Here is a 5,498-nt window from a genome sequence, read left to right on the forward strand (position 1 = left end):
GCCTGCCTTTCCATTCGCCTCCTCCTCCTCCTCCTCCTCCTCCTCCTCCTCCTCATCCTTCTCCAACAACGCCGCCGTCGCCGCCGCCACCTGGTTTCCTCTCACTCCCGCTTTAGTAGACCTATGCTGTCCCTCATCCGCCCACGAATAGCGCGCCTCGGCGCATGCGCCGAACCAAAACCAGATGCAAAGCCAACGCTACACGAGGCGAAGCGCGGTACGTTGGTACTTTGAGCTTCCCCGAGAGCCCGGCAATCGATGGTCGAACCAGCGAAGCTCTTCCGGCGGTCGAAACGTCAGCGCAATTTCAGGGGATGTTTGACAAGGGACAACAGCGGCAGAGATATTTCAATGAAAATCATCCGCAGATTGGAACAGTGAGCGTGTGAGATGAGATACGGATCGTCGAAGACGCATTCTCTTCGTTTCTGTGGAAATTCGAAGCTCATGATTTTACGTAATTCATCTGGCAATCGAACCCGTCACGCTTCTTGATCACGCACCGCGGGCAAAACCAGACGTAATGAGATAGGGATACTATTTAGAGACGCGATGAGGGTACGGATGATAACAGATAGTGCGGTGGCAAACCCTGGGCCGTGATCGATAGCTTTTGAAAACGGCGTGTTTAACTACTGCGGAATTTTATCCCTTCGCGCTGGTTGACAAAATTTTTGGCGCCTATTATAAGCCCGTTGCGAGCAATCCGTAACGTGACCGATAAAATATTTCCTCCTATTTTTCACCCACGATCCAATGTTTATTAATAAACTAGGCCGCACGCGTCACCGCTAGATAGACACCGGGACTCCACATGCGGTTTATTATACATTTCGGCGCCAGAATTGTACTCGGGCGTTACGTTGGTAAAAAGAGTCCGCGATGCGGGAGAGCTTGAAAAGCACGCGCCTACCGAATAACCTACCTTTTTCGTTCTCAAGAACTAGTCGTTAAACTGTCTGCCATGTGTCTGCACGTAGAACTTGGAAATAGCAGAGTAATTACAGATAGCATTCGAAAATCGGTGCAACGATCCGCCTAGCTATATGCAACCCGCAAATCACACACTTCGTTCCAACGAGACCAAGTGACTTTGACTTGCCGACATTGCGACTCCGTGCTCTCTTGGTTACAAAACATTCCGTAAGATGGCGCAGACAAATAATCTGAACAGCGCCGCAGCCCTGCTGAGGATCGTATAAACTATTTTTGCCGCAAACTACAGCGCGAAATAATATAAACAGGTGAATTTATCGAGCACCGATGCACGATTGGTCGTGCTAATTAGAATTCAGGATTAAGTATCAAGAGCGGTTTAGAGCACTGATGAGAGTAGATTTTCAAAGCATGTGAGTGCCAAAAGGTGGGTTACTTCAACTATGCATATTTCGAAACTAATAATCCCGGCATTGCAATAATAATTACCGTGTCATTCGTGTTCTGGCGAAACAATCTCGCGGTTACTAATTGCGAAAGTCAGCGTTCGAGATGAAATCCGAAAAATAAGTACTTGGACTGTTTCGATCTACATACCTGTGTACATTCTTTGCTTTCGAGTTTTATCGTACGAACTGCACCGGTGAAAGAGATTGATAAAGCCTCCGCTAGATGGCGAAACATTGTTCCGCGCAAGTTGGCATCCAGCGGAGCAACGGGCAAGGGCAACGAACTTGAAACCGCGGCGGTAAAGGACACGCAAGAATTCTCTCGAGGAGCGACTAGAACGAACGACTTAGGTGGTACTTAGAAAACGAGGAACAAAGCGAATGCCCTATGAAGGAACGAATTGACCGAGGTAAGCCGTTGGAGGGACGAAGCTTCCCCGGAACTCTCGCTAATACTTCAAATAAGCATTCGAGAATTTTCCCCCGATCGAAGTGAGCCACATCACTATTTTCTTTGCCGTATAGCCGTGGAGAGTAGCAGCAAGCTGTTTATCTTTCTGGCGGAAACGTCCACGGTCTGCCGCACAGCAGAAAGACTTTGTCTTCCCGGCTCGCGGATGTTCACCGCGGAAAACAAGTCGCTAGACTTGAATGCGGTTCCAGGTTCGAGGCGGAGACGAAGCGGAATGCGGTATACAACTAGGAGGATTGTTGTTACGTCTCCGCGTCGTCAGGATAAACCGTGGCATTAAATTATACGCGGAGGTAATTTCGCGCCAAGCACGGAGCAGGTACATGCACACGTATGGCGGCCGTACGGACTCGTGGCGGCTTAACACAAACCGGAGACAAAGGCAATTCTCGCTTCCGACGCAAGGCTCGCGGATAAGATCAAATCAAGATCGAGACTCGCCGCGACTCTGACGGCCGTGAACTTTGCGGCTTGGGAGAGACTGTTTCACCGCGTCCTCCACGGTATATATTCTCTTTCACGGAGGGGCATTATGCCCCGGCATCACGCTTCCTTCGCTTCAACTACGATAGAATTCATATACCTTACCAACGAGCGTAAACAAGTTAGAAAGAAACGCGGACGTTCCCGTGGCAAAAAGACAATGAAACGGTCTCGGTTTCTCTCTCTCTCTCTCTTTTTTTTCTACATTACTGTAAGTCTCCAAATGCCCTCCAAAATGGCGGCCGCGCCATCCGGTTCTGCAGGTCTCGTATTTGCGCGGAAGAATAAAATGGCCGGAAGAGCGAGGTGAGTTTTATCACGAACGGTCTTCGCTGAAGAAATCGTCATTCGCCTGCAGTGCAACCAGCTAATAGCCGTCGCCGATCGCGGCTGACTGTCGGGTATAGAGACGTCCATCTCGAGAAATTGCAGAATGAGAGGCGCTCGTAGCATATGGCAGGCGCTACCTCGAGATAAGTTCCGCAGGGTTGAGGGTACAGAAGCCGCGTCGGAGGAGCTCGAGACGAGCGAGTCGCGTCGGGGAATCCCCGGGAAGCTATTTCGCGTATTTGCCGTCCTTTTTACGAGCGGTAATTCCTCACTTGGCGGAGCCGCTTGATTCCCTCTCGTATACCTACCGTCGTGAAAGCCAGCTGGAGGAGAAGCTGTCCGAGCCTTGTGTCTTCCGCAGGCATGCTCGCGAGAGCATGCGACAGGAAATCGAGATGAGAAATAGCTACGAGATGGTTTTGCCGTTGAATTCCTGCAAGGTACACACGTACAACAGGTACATGTATACAACGGAGGAGGAAAAACCGGGGTGCGCAAGAAAGGCGTTCTCGAGGAAACGACAATGGCGCTGGAGTAGGATACCCCGGAGGAATTACCGCGCTGCGTAATCACGTACGCGATTCATTATACCTATATGTACGTACAGTCGGCGAAGGCTGCTGCAAGCAGGCGAGGCCCATGCTGCCAAGGAGAAAGGTTCGATGCAGGAAGGAATCCGCTGCACACATCGAAAGATGGCTTGCGCAAAGGCGATTTATATCGTATAGACGGGACCTGGAGGCCCTGCAGCAGGAGTGGTGGTCAGGCGGCAAGTTAATTCCCATGAACCTGCGATGCACGATCTCGAAATCACTCCGGTCCCGCCGGTACGTGCTTCAAGGGCCTCGCCGTAGTCTCGCGCACACCGACAAGCCGCCCTTCGCTTCACCCCCACCGCGGAAAAAGGCTTCTGCACAGGTTCCGTCGGTGTACGATGCAGGGTAACGAACAGTGAGACTGGTACCACGTTCGCACGTGTACGTGAAGCCTCGAAGAGAAGGGGCAGGGGGGTAAGGGTGGAGGACTGGAGGCGCATTGTACGTGGGTTGCGCACGTATACCTACCAACCTACCTACCTACCTACCGACCTGTACTGTAACAGACGTCTGCAGCGCGGTGCGCTGACACGAACTCGTTTTAAAATTCTCGCGAGGCTCGCGGTGAGCGAGCGAAGCAAAGGGAGAGGAGGCGAGGCGAGGGAGAGAAGTTAGCGCGAACGAAGCTACGGGAAGGACGAAGCGGGAGCGAACAGCGAAAGAGCCGGGATGAAGGGGGGGGAGGTGGTGGACGAGGTACCGGGGAACGTAGTGGTCCCGGGAATCCTCGCACCGTTGCGCGCACCTGTATCTCTTCACCGTGGCACTCCTACCTTACTGATCTCATGCCCGCTCATGCCGACAACACCGTTCCGCCTTACCCCGGTCTTCTGCACCGTGGTGTGCTCCCTGAACGCGGTCCCTTTCGTACCCACGTTTGTGCGAGCTCAGATTCTCTCAGACATTTACGTTGTATGCGTTCACGCGATACGGATTGTGGTCTTGGAGGAAACACGAGAACTGGTCATAGAGTCGGGCATCATATGCTAATTTTTGGAACAGAAACGAAAACAGATAAAAAAAATCTATCGATGTCCTGCGAGATCCGAGGACGTATAATAACGTCTCCCGCTACCTACGGTATCTATAATTTTTATTGCTGAATGAGCAGAGGTGGGTCACGGACGTTTGAACGGTTCAATTTGCTCTCGAATAAACTATAGGTATTACACATTTTACGGTATGTATATGTATACAAAAACAGATGACAGCGTTTGAGGCCTAGGCCGTAAGTCGGCGAGCCTTGAAATAGGCGAGAAGGTGGTGGGATAGGAAAGGACGAGGATAGATGGCTGGGGGTGGACCCGGTCCCGTTTATGGGAGTGAAAAAGTGCTTATTATTGCGAAAACGCGTCTCGTCAGGCTGAATTAGCAGCGAAAGGCTGGCCTTAGTGGCGATTATCTACATGCTATAGACGTAATTGCGAGTCTGAAATTAGTTATGTAACGTATTACGGTTGTTGAAAAGTCAACATTAGGTCTCGGCCAGCTGCTGCAGCAACGGATGTTGCGAGCTGGAAGTGGCCCCAAAGATTTTAGTGTTATTATCGTTGAAACAAACCTCGGACTTTTTCCATCCCGCCTCGAGACTCCGGATGTTTGATTTTTATCTACGCTTCGAGTACCTACACGGAATCTCCGTGCTTGGTATGTGGGTCGAAACTTGTTGCCACATCGAGAAAAACAAATAAGAAAGAAAACGGGGACCTCCTTTGACCGAAAAAAGTCTCGAACTGATAAAGAGATGATAATTATAGGACGGATTGTGGATGGATTCGGAGCAAAACGGTTGTTTTGGAATTCAGAAAAGGGAGCTGCATAGCTCGTAAAGCCAATCGGGTACTCGTTTCAAAACCGCATAATGTGTAGACGCTCGACTGCAGCTGACAACGTGAAAATTTGGGACAAAACATGCGGATCGGAGTGAAACGAAACTTCATATGTATAAACAAAACGGAACGAGTAGAATGAATTATTCAAATTCAATCTCGCGTATTTATCTGACCGGAGATATGGCAACGTGTGATTTGTTGATATCTATAATATATATTCAAACAATTTTGCGCAATCCTATGGCTCCGTAACTGTTTACTGCACGTTTTGTGTCAGGCATTACCATCGAGATCTAGATGAGTTGTCCGACAATCGCTCGAAATCAGGGGCATTTGATACTTGAAGAAAAATAAGAATCGCTGAACGTATAAATTAGAAACTTTAACTTTAATGGAAATA

Source organism: Neodiprion pinetum, chromosome 6, assembly GCF_021155775.2.
Source record: "Neodiprion pinetum isolate iyNeoPine1 chromosome 6, iyNeoPine1.2, whole genome shotgun sequence".
In the NCBI taxonomy this organism is placed as follows: Eukaryota; Metazoa; Arthropoda; class Insecta; order Hymenoptera; family Diprionidae; genus Neodiprion; species Neodiprion pinetum.